Genomic DNA, 14237 nt, shown 5'->3' with positions numbered 1-14237 from the left:
TGTGTTATTATCAGAAAGAGATTTCATGCATATATACTGTAGTTCTGCAATCCCTTATTAAACAGAACAGACTTTACAGTAGAGTTGCTCACCCGGTAGGCAGTTCACAAACCATATTTAAGGAAAATAACCTCTGCTATTCCTGAGATACAAGCATCCAATATTCTATGTTTCTTCTTCTTTGATAATCTAGCTCAATCAAGCTAAAATTTGGCATTGCTAAAGGGCATACAAAAGCAAATTCCAGTATCATGTTTCAGGAAAATCCAAGAAGCCTTTTCAGAGTTATGAGTGATGCACACTACGTAATTTGTAAGTTGATGTTTTGATAAAGAAGAAATTAGGCAAACAATAAACACAGCACAAGGGGGAAGTGCATCGTTTAGAAGAAAAGGCAAATGTTACCTTGTACTTTACAGTTCTGGTGGAAGAACTCAGCACTGATATGTCAATAAAAATGATATTTCTGGAACTACCCTAGGTGGAAGAGATCAGAAGATACCTGAGCTAGGGCATTCGATATCATGTAGGAATGCATCTACAAAAGAAGAAAGGCTAACCTTGTGACAATTACATACAGCTACAAAATATAGTACTTAGTTTAATGGTCAATGCTGAGTTCTACTACTTATAGGCATGTGTATACAGTAAATACCAGATACTAAAGCCTTTGATGCATTTCTAAAACCAAAACCCACGTAAAATGACTTTCCAATATTTAGAAAGCAGGTACATAGCACATGATTCACAACATTTACCAAACATTGATTCTAATAAGTGATAGATCCAGGGTTTGGAAAACCAGATAATAGGTATATAGAGAAGGGGGTCTCGGAATGTAGCCCCCAGAAGCTACAGCTATTCGTACAAACATAAGGAAAAATAAAGGAATTTAAAGTTCAATTAGGGATCATAGAAAAAAAGTTAGGAAACAAGGGAGATCGCCTACACCTACAGATAGACTAGTGAACATTTAATCCCTAATTCAGTCTATACCCATGACTAAATTAGGGATTAAATGTTAACTAGTATATCTGCAGGTCTAGGCAACCTCCCTTGTTATACTCAACTTTATTTCTATGGTCCCTAATCGAACTTAAAATTCCTATACTTGTTTGTTTATTTTATTGTAACATTATTATGACTGGTGAACCCGCGCATACTGCATAAAAAGAAAGGATGGCACCAGAGCATAGTTTTCGTCTGAATGAGCCCCAGTTATTAATTACTGACACGAAAGCGGAGTGTCCATTACGCTTAGCTTTCGGCTATTATCAAACTGTTATACAGCACTACAAATGAAGAACAGTAGGAGAAGCACCTCTTCAATCAATCCAGTCACCACGAATAATATGGACGATTCGCATGCCTCAACTATCAATTACTGACTCGCAAGTAGAGTGGTTAATACGTTTTGCTTTCACATATTTTCAGCCCATTACACAGTGTTACGAACGAAGAATAGTATTATAAGCTCCTCTGCAATCAATCCAGTCACCATGGAAAACACGAACGACTCCCATTATAAACATAGGAAAGCCATGCATCGCGCTACCGCAAATCGACACCTTGGGCTGTCAGTAAAAAGAAATGGGACACAAAGGAGGACAAAGGTAAGTCCATGATGCATGCATTGTACGTACTGCGGTATGCCAAAAGGCACGACTCCGGATGAAGTGACATTGACAAGTGAAAAAATCAAGCCCGTAGCCTCAGCCGTACTTACCTGAAGGCATCAGGCAGTTAGTCAGTAGAAAATTCCATTGAATAATTTTTTTTTAATTTCATAATCTTATGAAGGCATTTAGGATTGTACTGAAGGTACTTTTGGGATTATTACACCTAACCAATACTGCCAAGGTACCAGGATGGTATGGTTTCTGGGTGATATTTTAGGCCAGAAAAACCCAAATCTCCATGATCCCTAATATATAGTACAGTAAATATACAGTACCACCATACTGTATGATGTCTCAGGAATGAAAATTTTGATGTAGTGGTTTTACGCACAAATGTCTAAATCATACTGCTTTCTAAGTGAACAATACTGATCAAGAGTTGTATACGGATAGGTGACAGTCATGAGTAGTTCAGCTAGCTTTATATGAGCCTAAAGAATGGCATACACATGTCACAAGACCATGTTCATTTCATTTGCAAAATACTTTTAGCAGACTAAGTGTGCCCATGCATGGGATAGTGCTGCAGATTCTAGTTTTCATACTCAACTATGAAAGATTCTCAATAGTCAATGGTGTTATGCGTAGCGACTGTTCTATTAGACTATTGATTGATCGTTCTATCAAAGTATCTCGATCTTGTATAGGAATCGCCCTAAATATTTCGTGTGCAGCGTAAAATTCTGCCTTTGAAAATCATCCTAGAGAAAACTTATACCACAAAAATCACCTTTACAGAAAAGTACTAGTCAATATATACAAGTATAAGAAAAAAATAGGAATTTTAAACTACAGTAGGGATCATCTAGAATGTAGTGCACCAATAAAAAGTACTGAAACAAGCCTGAGTTAGTATATTATGACAGCAAATTACTGTAACACAAAAAGAAGTGAATATCCATGCTGTGCTGTGGAGAATCCGTAATTGAAATGCACAGTAGGGATATTCACTTCTTCTTGTGTTGCAGTAATTTGCTATCATAATATACTAACTCAAGCTTGTTTCAGTACTTTCTATTGGAGCTAGTTGATCCCTACTCTAGTTTACACTTCCTAATTTTTCCTTATACTTGTTTCTGTTCTTTCTATAGAAATGGTGATCAATCTATGTAACTAGTTTGTTTCATAAAGATAAAGTGATGTAGCTATGAGAAGTCAATCAAAGAAGATGACATCAATTTTTTGTTGAACATAAACTGTGATTTTGCACATAGATTGGTGTACTGATATTCTACAACTGTTGATTTAATTGATTTATAATTAAGACAAGTGTACAGGAAATAAATAATGGGCCAAAACACAGGGGTACCAAGAAGCATTAAAGCAGTTGGAACCCTGGCAAGGCAAATACACACAAAAAGAAACGAAACAAACATACATCAATTATTAATTAGCTTAACAGATCTGATAGATCCCACAGTTCTGAAAAGCGAGCATCGAAAATTCTGAATGAGCAGGATATTGCATGATCGCCATTGATAGCTCTATATGGTAACTTGCCAGCACAAGATACGTTGATCAGCGTCACAGGTGTAAAGTGCCCGAAGAAACCAATCTCAATTGTAATCGTTACAGCTGGGAATACAGGCGAGTACATCAGTATTCATAGAATAAAACACCTTAGTACAAAGAACTTACACAGAAAAGCAGTGCGTTAAGACAGGGGATGCCTAGGATTTTTCAAGAAGGGTTTCCACTGAAAAGTAGATGCAGGAAGTAGGAGTCTGGGGGACACAGCGCTAGCCTCCAGACACTGATGACAATTTAATTTTACAGGTTGTCAATAGTCAGTAGTGTGACTGCTACATAATAAATTAATATACATGTACATAAAACATATATAGTCAATTTTAGTCACTAAATTGACCTATATAATTATTTGCCTGATTTAACAATCTCTCTCTCACACACACACTCCCACATATGTACCTTGTATCATTGCCATAGCTATTGTAGTATAAAGAATATACTGTAGCAGTTATAATTGTGCCTCCTTCAATATCGTGCAGAAAAATACATGTATAATATGCCTAGTTCTCTAACTATAGCAAACAGATTAGATACAGATTACTCAGTTAACATTACAATACCTTACCCATGCAGTATATCAAGAGCTGTGGTAATCAGTGACAGTGAAGAGTACTCATGTAGTCTAGCTAAGTAATTGCAATTACATAAAAAGGACCATGTACATGTACATTTCATCTGAAAAACTAATCCTAGCAGGCTAATGGGATATTGCTACAGACTGATACAAGTTTTAATAAGCAACAGTAGAGGATTTTAAGTGATATGCGGTTACTGTTCTATTAAAGTATTTCACTAACTGCTCTATTAGAGCATCTCGATCTTGCATAACTACTTTTTGTGGAGGGGCTGTGCCCCCTCCTCCAGCATGGATCTGCCACCATAATAACGTACATGATGTAGCTATATTCGTGCTATTTTATGCTTGCAAACAAATTAAATCAACAGCAGCTCTATGGCCTGGACTTTGCATGCTACTGACAAATATAATATGGATTTCCTGAAACCCTTGGAAACTCCCCTTGGCATACAACTGTATAAAACGAAAGCAATTAAACCTTGCCAACTAATCAACATGTCCCTGTACTACTTTGCTAAGAACAAGTTCTTATTCAGCTGTCGTCTGGAACAGTCAGTTGAATTCAAAAATACAAAACTAGTCAGCACGTGCCTGTTCTACTTTACTAAAAACAGGTTCTTATCCACCCGTCACCTGGAACAGTCAGCTGAACTCAAACACATAAGAAACAAACAATTAACAGTGTTCATAGAACAAAATACCTTAGTACAAAGAACTTACACACCAAAGCAGCGCGTTAAGAAATGCAAACGATTCAACTGTGCAAAATAATAAGTACAGGGGCGTATGTGCCTGTTCTACTTTGCTAAAAACCAATTATTATCCTACATTAGTGTTGCACCGATATGACATTTGCTGATATTCCGATAACCGATATTGGATAATATTTCCAAGCCAATAAATTTAGCCGATCCGATATAATACTGCATGTCTATCCTTCAGTGAGTTTTACAAAAAAATTGTTTATGAATGACTAATTTAGCTTGTTTGTAGTTGTGATAGTGCTACAACAATAGCTGACAGCACTTTTTAGTAGCAATAACAACATTGCAAAGCAGTAAATTGCTACACTATACATAGTTTGGTGAATATGAACTTGTATTTTTAAATAATACATATATCTGAATCTGCTCTTTTTTCTCTCATGGTGCTGATCCGATACCGATATACAAAATTACAGTCGATATATGGTTTTTCCAATAACCGATCTGATTATCGGTGCAACACTATCCTACACCCCTCGTCTGGAACAATCAATTGAACCCAAACACACGAGAAACAAATGTAATCGCAAGCACAGAAAATCAAGCAGCGCGTACAAAATAAATTTTTAGCAGGAAGCCACAAATGCGCTATCGCGAATAAATAAATGCCTTGTGTTGTCAGCGAAAAGAACCGGGAACAAAGGAAAGTCCATGATGCGTATATTGTACATACGTACCACACACGGTTGGTGAAAAGGCACATATCGGGACGAAGTGACATCAAATAGTGAAGAAATCAAGCCCGTAGCTATAACTATTGTCAAGTTATGTTTGGCTGAAGGCATCAGTTAGTCAGAATAAAATTCTTTTAAATAAATTTTTAAAATATCATAGAAACTTTTTGAAGATTTGGGGTTGATCTGAACACATTTTTAGGCTTCGCTGTGCCTAACCAATACCGCCAAGTTGTCATGAAGGGAAATAGAGGCTGGTTTTAGGGTTATAATTTTGGCTGGAAAAGCCCAGTTCTGCATAATCTCTACTATGCAGTACACCGTACTGTATGATAATACAATATTAAAATAAAACAAAACATTTACAAAACACATACAGATGAATAGATATAGAATTTTTAAAAACAAATTGCCAAAACTCAACTTTTACTCTCACTACCTAACTTCCTGCCAGTCACAAGGCTAGAGGCCAAAAAAAGGCAAAGCCACCATTTTACGTCACAATAATAAACTCACCAGTGGGCCTTTTGGGGTTTCGATGAGTGTAGGCCCTCTGTGCCTTGTCTCTTCAATCAGGCTGCTGGACTTCTTCATGCAACAAAACCACATCAAGGTGTACGTGTATTTTCCATATATTATTAACACTTTCTTTCAGCAGCATATTTTTTTAGACACCACAGAATTATTTCAGTGCTGGATTTCAGAAGCACTTCAGTACCCAGCGCTACTATAAGAGGTACACTAGCTAGATATATGCAACTTTGCGGTTGGGATCCCGTTCACGATAGGTTTGCAACCACATCCATCAAATAGCGATAGCGATAGAGTACGGAGACAACACCTCTTAACAATCTAGCTATTTACTTAACAGTAAACAAGATGACTTCACCGCTTATTTGTCTAGCTACGTAGCTACACAACCCTTGGCTGACTTGAGATACTCTAATAGAACAGTCATGTGTGATATTCTAATAGAACAGTCACAAATTTCACTGTAGCTTGCTGTGCTACAACAAAAAACTAAACAAACTAGAATTAAAAAAAATATAATTTAAATATGAAGTAGGGATCTATGCACTAAAAAGTAGTGAAACAAGAGATGAATGATGGTATTACAGCATAGCTCAGTGGGAAATTCCAAAGAAGGAACTTTCCCACGGAGCTATGCTGTAATACCATCATTCATCTCAGTAGGAATATTCCCAAGGAGCTACGCTGTAATACCATCATTCATCTCTTGTTTTCACTATTTTTTATTGCATAGATCCCTACTTTATCAACAATATTTAAAAGTCTAGCTAGAGTATCTTGTCTCGTATGATTTTTTGGAAAGGAAAGGGTATTGGATCTGCACTGCGAATAGACCCACTTACTCTAATAAAACATACATGTACACTCGCTCAGATGGAACATGCCTTAGTATTACTAATATAAACAATTTTAAAAACTTAAAAAAATAAATGAGATTTACATTGGTACTAATCAATTTACGGAACGGATGAGGTAATTATGGTAAACACAAAGAGCTACAAGTATGGTTAGCATTTATGCATGTGACCACTATTGACTGATTATGGTTGAGGTTGGTAGGTGTACAAGGGATCCGTATGTCTGTAAGTAACCTAATTGCAACTATACTGTTGATCATTAACCTTGCCAGCATGAAGTTTGATAGCTAACCTGGAAAACTCAAATGATATGAGAGCAATTTCACAAAGATGCTTGTGTGCTATACCTCCAAAACATCAACTATACATAATTATACTGTATCCTTAGAGCCATACATTAGACATCAGATCAGGGAAAGAGTCAGGTAAAGACTTATATTTTGTAAATTATAGACAGGCACTTATGTGAAACCCTCATTCTGTCACATCCAGCTCTAAAGCAGGATGAAGATGCCAACTGAGCAATCAATTGACGGCACTGGTAGGCTCCCATCAATATAACACACACTAGACACCTTTACTTGTACTTTAAAATAGGAAGAATAGAAAACCCTTCGAGCATACCAATGAATTATGTGGTGGTCGTAGCTCAATCACCATGTACCACTTACAATATTAGAAAACATGCTATAAATTATTACATTGCCATATTATATGCATTAGATTTGCACTGCAAAGTACTGCTTGCCTGAATGGTGAGAATTGTATTCATTAGTCGCACATACCACAGTTGCTATATGAGTCATATGACACAAGATATTCCCTGTAAGTTTCATTACTACTGATACTGTGAATGTTATAGCAATAGATTAGCTGCAACAAAACACATTGTTATATTTTTGTCTGTTGCGTACCCATATACTTTTGTAGTGCTTAGCAGCAAAACTAATACCACATATGTCACAAGCTGAGATACTACTTTTTTCACTTGCCAGCAGTGGTCAGCAATACCATCTGTAGATTGGGTCGGAGGGGGAATGAAATAGCTAGAGTAGTGTGAACATCAATATCGTGTCAATGTGACAGATAATGATCATGTGCCTACTTTGGGGTAATCAGGCACTGTGTAGTGCTGAAGAAAGAACAGTGGATAGTTCGCATTGCATAAAGGTGAAGGAAGTAAATCAACATACAATAGAATAAATAATAAAAAAAGAAAAGAAACAAGAATCCAAATTTGTCCTCCACTAGACTATATATGAATCAGTACCCTCACCAGTTGAAAGATACAGGTATGATAGAGCAGGTAAACATGACTAGTACAACAACTAAAAAAAAAACACAACATACTGTGAAAACTTGAGGGCTCTTCATATACCAAATTTGCTGTATAGAAAACATAGAATGGACAATGATATATAAAATAGTTTAAGGTATAAGTGATGTCTCTTTGAAAACCTTTTGCTATCAATAGTTCTACAAAAAACAATGGATTCAAGTTATACAAACAGTAGAGTAATCTCAATACCAGAAAACAGAGTTTTCTCAAAGAGTAGTAAATAACTGGAATAGATTCCCAAGAGACATACATAGTAACTACTTTCATTTAAGACTAGGCTTGATAATAAATTTTGTAGTTTTGGCTTTTTAACATAGCTACAATAGATGCATTTATGAGTTAATATATCATACAGTATGATAGTACTGTATATTAGGGATCAACCAGCCTCACAAAACCTTCCTGGCATCTAGCAGTATTAGTGAGGCCGCACAACATGGTACCTTGAAAGAATGGTATTATACTTTTAAGTGAACCTTATTATGTTCTCTCTAATATTATGCTTTCAAAGATCAATTATGCTTGAGAGCTGATTCGCTGACACCACAAAGGTATCAATTTGCAGTAGCACGATACTCCTTCCCTGTGGCTGGCCATAATGCTAATCACCCGTATTAGGATTGATTGCAGAGACAATTTCTCATACTGTTCTTTATGTGTTAGGTTGTGTAATGGTCGGAACATAGCTGAAGAAGAAGCATAGTGGCCATTTCACTGTTTAGTAATTGATTGTTATGGCGTGTATTCAGATGTAAGATTCATTTTAGGTAGGTTATATAGATCCGGTACTGGTTGCACTGTTTAGCCGGATATTTAGCCGGTAGTGGCGGCTACTAAGAAGTTACGTGCATTAAAAAAAAACTTGGACAAAAAGCTTAAGAAAGCGAAAAAAAGTTTATTCAGCTAGAGCTTGAACCCTGGCATCCGTACTCATGGTCCACATTCGTAACGACTGTACCACCAGTGATACAGTTACCGATCTGCATTAGTTTCTACCTTATAAATATCAAACTGAAGTAAAGAAGAAACCAAAGATGAACTCAACCCTAATGCTAATACTACTTGTCACGTATCCTAAAGTACAAGACTCGAGGCAAACTACTCTCGAGACAAACTACTGGTCGCATTCCCTAAAGTCGAATACTCGGGGAATACTACAATGCCGCAACAATAGCAGTTCGTTATTTGCGTAAAATAAGGTCGAAGGTCTATCACGCCCACAAGGTAAACCGCTTGAAGGAATGAGCTGAAAATTGCTATATAGATGGAGTAACTATCGTAGGAGTGCCTTTTTGTGGTTTGAAAGAAATCCAGTTAAAGGCCATCGAGATATGACACAAAAGCCAACCTGTGTCACAATTACGCAATTGACTTTTATGAATAAAAAAACTATTAGTTTTCATACCTACCAGGCAAACTACTTAAAGCAGTGAGCTGAAAATCGGTGTGTAGCTGGAATAATTATCATAGAAGGTCCTTGCAGTTGTACAGAAGAATCTGATTATAAACCACTGAGTTGTGATTGCAAAGCCAACTACGCGTAGCGTATGCGAGATCGAGATACTCTAATAGAACAGTCACCCTAATAAAGCATTCTGCTACATTTATAACTTACTCCATTATAGAATTATATGACATTGTAAGTTATTCTGTAGGGAGTTCAGCTACAAACAGTTAATCTTATAGACAATTCAGCTACAAGCAAGTCACCCTGTAGAGAGTTCAGCTACAAATATGTTGCTGTAGAGATTCAGAACATTATAAGTCACACTGAAGAGAATTCAGCTATAAACAATTCACCTTGTAGAGAGTTCAGCTACAACAATTCACTGTGTAGAGAATTTAGCTACAAACAAGTCACTGCGTAAAGGGTTCACTACAAAAAATATACCAAATAGAGAGCTCATCTAGATCAGCTACAAACAAGTTACTTTACGCAATGTTCAGCTACAAGTAAGTCACTCTGTAGATAGTTCAGCTACAAACAAGTCACTCTGTAGTACAAACAAGTCACCGTGTAGCTGGAGAGTTCAGCAACAAATTAAAAAAACCACTCTGTAAAGAGTTCAGCTATACAAACATGTTATAACTCTATAGAGAAAGTTATAACTCTATAGAGAGACCAGCTAGAAAAAATTAGTCATCCAGTAGAGAGATCAGCTAAAAGACATCACCTTACAGAGAATTTAGTTACAAAGAAAACACCATGTAGAGAGTTCAGCTGCAAAAGTAACAACTCATTAGAGAATGCAGTTATGAACAGATCACCCTGTAGAGAGTTCAGCTAGAAAAAGTCATCCTGTAGAGAGATCAGCTAGAAGGATCACATTGTAGAGAGTTCAACAACAAACAAATCACCCTGCAGATAGTTCAGCTACAAACAAGTCACCCTATAGAGAGATCAGCTAGAAGAAGTTACATTGTACATACAAAGAAACCATCATATAAAGAGTTCGGCTGCAAAAAAATCACCCTGTAGAAAGTTCAGCTATGAACAGATCACCCTGTAGAGAGATCAGCTAGAAGAATCACCTTGTAGAGAGATCAGCTACAAAGAAACCACCATGTAGAGAGTTCAGCTGCAAACAAATCATCTGAAGAGAGTTCAGCCAGAAACAAGTTCACCCTGTTAAGAGATCAGCTAGAAACAAGTCAACCGTAGAGAGAGCAGTTACAAAGAAACCATCCTGTAGAGAGTTCGATTACAAACAGATAACCCTATAGAGAGTTCAGGTCATCGTGTAAAGAGATAAGCTAGAAACAAGTCATCCAGAGATCAGCTAGAAACAATTCATCCTGTAGAGAGATCAGTTAGAAACAAGTCACCCTATAGAGAGATCAGCTACAAAGAAATCATCCTGTAGAGAGTTCAATCGCAAACAGAAATCCCTATAGAGAGTTCAACTAGGAATAAGTCACCATGTAGAGAGATCAGCTATAAACAAGTCACCCTGTAGAGAGATCAGCTGGAAACAAGTCACGCTGTAGAGAGATCAGCTACAAATAAACCATCCTGTAGAGAGTTCAATTAAAAACAGGTAACCCTATGGAGAGTTCAACTAGAAACAAGTCACCGTGTAGAGAGATCAGCTAGAAACAAGTCATCCAGAAATCAACTAGAAACAAGTCACCCTGTAGAGAGCTCAGCTACAATCAAGTTATACTATAGACAGATCAGCTAGAAACAAATCATCTTGCAGAGAGTTCAGTTGCAAACAAATCACCCTGTAGAGAATTCAGCCACCCTGTAGAGAGTTCAGCTTGAACAAATCACCTTGTAGAGAGTTCAGCTACAAAGAAATCACCATGTAGAGAGTTCAGCTGCAAACAAATCACCCTGTAGTGAGTTCAGCTAGAAACAAATCATCCTGTAGAGAGTTCAGCTAGAAACAAATCAACCTGAAAAGAGTTCAGCTACAAACAATGAGAGTTTCAGCTACATTTCAGTTATGTAAGAAGTCATCTTATTAACTACAGTATGTGATAATCACCATTCAACGTTAAATATACAAATATTTCATCAGACAAAGGCTATACACACAATTACCTCCTTTCTTCCACAATTCCTTACAAGTTAAAAAGAAGCATCAAAGACATATGGCCAGCTTTGTGGCTTGCAATACAAAAAGAAGTGATATCTAAACCAAAACAGCAAGGCTGTAAAAAAAGAGTGCGGCCCCAAAGTGAAAAAAGATGTGAAATCCAAGGTGGCGGCCAAGAAATGACTGTGATGGTAGGTTAATGGCAAAAAATTTAATTATCACAATTCAGGTGAATTTGGTGCCGAATCCTAGTGGAGGAGGCAACACAAATTCACCTGAATAGTCGTAATTAAAATTTTAACCATTAACCTACCATCACAGCCATTTCTTAGCCGCCACCTTGGATTTCACATCTTTTTTCACCTTGTGGGCCGCACTCCTTTTTTACAGCTTGGCTGTTTTGGCTTAGATAACTATAGCAGCTTTATTTTTTCACTACTTTTTAGTGATTTCCTTTTCTTTCATTACTTTTTTATCCCTTATATTTTCCTTCTACTTATAGGATATGCCTTTATTTACTTACTGCATATATCACCAAAATAAAAGTGAGCATGTTACACTATTCTAGAGCTACAATGGAGTACATCAAACCCATCAATTATACTGGTCACCTATTTCCAGTATTACAACACATCTTGTATGGAAAGAAACTCTTAGTATTCAGAGTGGAAACTTGTAGAATATTATATCTAATCAAAAACAGCCGAGCTGTAGAATAAGGTGCGGCCTCCAAAAAAGCCTTGGTGAAAAAGATGTAAACTACAAGGTGAAGGCCAAGAAATGGCTGTGATGGTAGGTTAATGGACAATTCAGGCGAATTTGCATTGCCTCCTCCAAGTTTCACTAGGATTCAGCACCAAATTCACCTGAATTGTCAATATAAATTTTTTTTGCCATTAACCTACCATCACAGCCATTTCTTGGCCGCCACCTTGGATTTCAAATCTTTTTTCACCCTGGCTTTTTTGGAGGCCGCACTCTTTTTTACAGCTTGGCTGTTTTTGATTAGATATCACTTCTTTTTGTAATTTCATACCTAAAGCTAGCCTATGTGCCAGCTTTGGGTATTACTTTTAACTTGTCTTTTTTTTCTTTTCTATAGGAATTAAAGATTAGCTATAAATATGATGGAGAAATTTTTAAAATTGTTTGTTTAGCTATACATGCATACATTTAACAATGTTACTCAGTAATTATTACAATTTTATTGATTAATCGTCAAAATTCAATACAAGATGAATTGTTTGCAGCTGAATACTCTACAGGGAAATGTCTATGTAGCTGAAATTTCTACAGGGAAACTTTCAATGTAGCTATACTCTTAGACTACATGGTGAACAGTTTGTACATGTACTGTAGTTGAACTCACCACAGAGTCACTATAACCTAATTGAAAAAATTGCAAGATAGCTGAACTTTCACCAGGATGGTTTTCTTTTAGATGAAATCTCTACAGGGTGACATGTTTCTAGCCGAAATCTCTACAGAGTGATTTGTTTCAAGCTAATCTTTCTATAGGGTGATTTGAAACGTAGCTGATCTCTCTACACAGTGACTTGTTTCAAGCTGATCTATCTACAGGGTGACTTGTTTATAACTGCAGATCTCTCTACGGGGTGATTTATTTCAAGTTGATCTTTCTACAGGGTGATTTGGAATGTAGCTGATCTCTCTACAAGGTGACATGCTCCTAGCTGAACTCTGCACAGGATGAATTGTTTCCCTACAGCTCATTTCTCTACAGGGTGACTTGTTTCTACCTGATCTCTATACAGAGCGATTTCTTTGAAGCTGATCTCTTGGGTTTCTTGATCACTCTACAGGGTGACTGGAAAAATTGTTGAATTCTTTGCAGGGTAATTTATTTCTAGCTGATCTCTCTACAGGGTGATTTGTATCTAACTGAAAATTGTACAGGATGATTTGTTTCTAGCTGCTGAGAGATTTGTTTGCAGTTGAACTCTCCACAGGGTGACTTGAAATGTAGTTGGACTCTCTACAGGTTGATGAAGCTGATCTCTGCACAGGGTACCTGGTTTCCAGCTGATCTTTCTACAAGGTGATTTTTTTCCATCTGATCTCTCTACAGTGTGATTTGATTCTAACTGATCTTTCTATAGGGTGACTTGTTTCTAGCTGATCTCTCTACAGGGTGGATTGTTTCTTGCTGATCTTTCTACAGGGTGACTTGTTTTTAACTGAACTCTCTGCAGGGGTGTACACAGGAATTTTTAAAAAGGGGTTTCCACTACAGCTAAAAGACTGTTATGTTTATATTACCTGACTGCTCTATTAGAGTATCTCGATCTTTTCATTAAAATCACAATTCAGAAAAATGCTATACGTAGGCGTTGCTATCATGATAGAAACTATTATTTAACTAAGATAAAAGTTTTTAAAATGTCCTGTTCCATGATAGACTCCAGGTTCTGGAAACTTGAAGTTTCAATTTATTAATGTTTCAAGTAGTGTGTAAAATCGAAAGGGGTTTCCTGAAAACCCTGGAAACCCCCCTCGGTACGCCCCTGCTCTGCAGGGTGACTTGATTCAAGCTGATCTCTCTACAGGGTGATTTGTTTCTAAATGATTCTTCAATGGGGTGATTTGTTCCAAGCTGATACTTCAACAGGGTGATTTGAAATGTAGCTGATCTCGCTACTGGGTGACTTGTTTCTAGTTCAACAAGGTGATTTGTTTCCAGCTGATCTCTCTACAGGATGACTTACTTCTAGCTGATCTCTCTC

The 14237-nt window shown here is 36.9% G+C and overlaps 1 protein-coding gene across 2 annotated transcripts in view; it reads right to left on the bottom strand.

The window, feature by feature from the left end:
- Nucleotides 1-14237, bottom strand: part of LOC136250691 (kinesin-like protein KIF21A) — a 465334-nt gene that overhangs the window by 232738 nt on the left and 218359 nt on the right. The window lies entirely within an intron of this gene.

This window comes from Dysidea avara, chromosome 3, assembly GCF_963678975.1.
Source record: "Dysidea avara chromosome 3, odDysAvar1.4, whole genome shotgun sequence".
NCBI classification, from domain to species: Eukaryota; Metazoa; Porifera; class Demospongiae; order Dictyoceratida; family Dysideidae; genus Dysidea; species Dysidea avara.
This window is presented reverse-complemented; position numbering and strand designations above follow the sequence as displayed.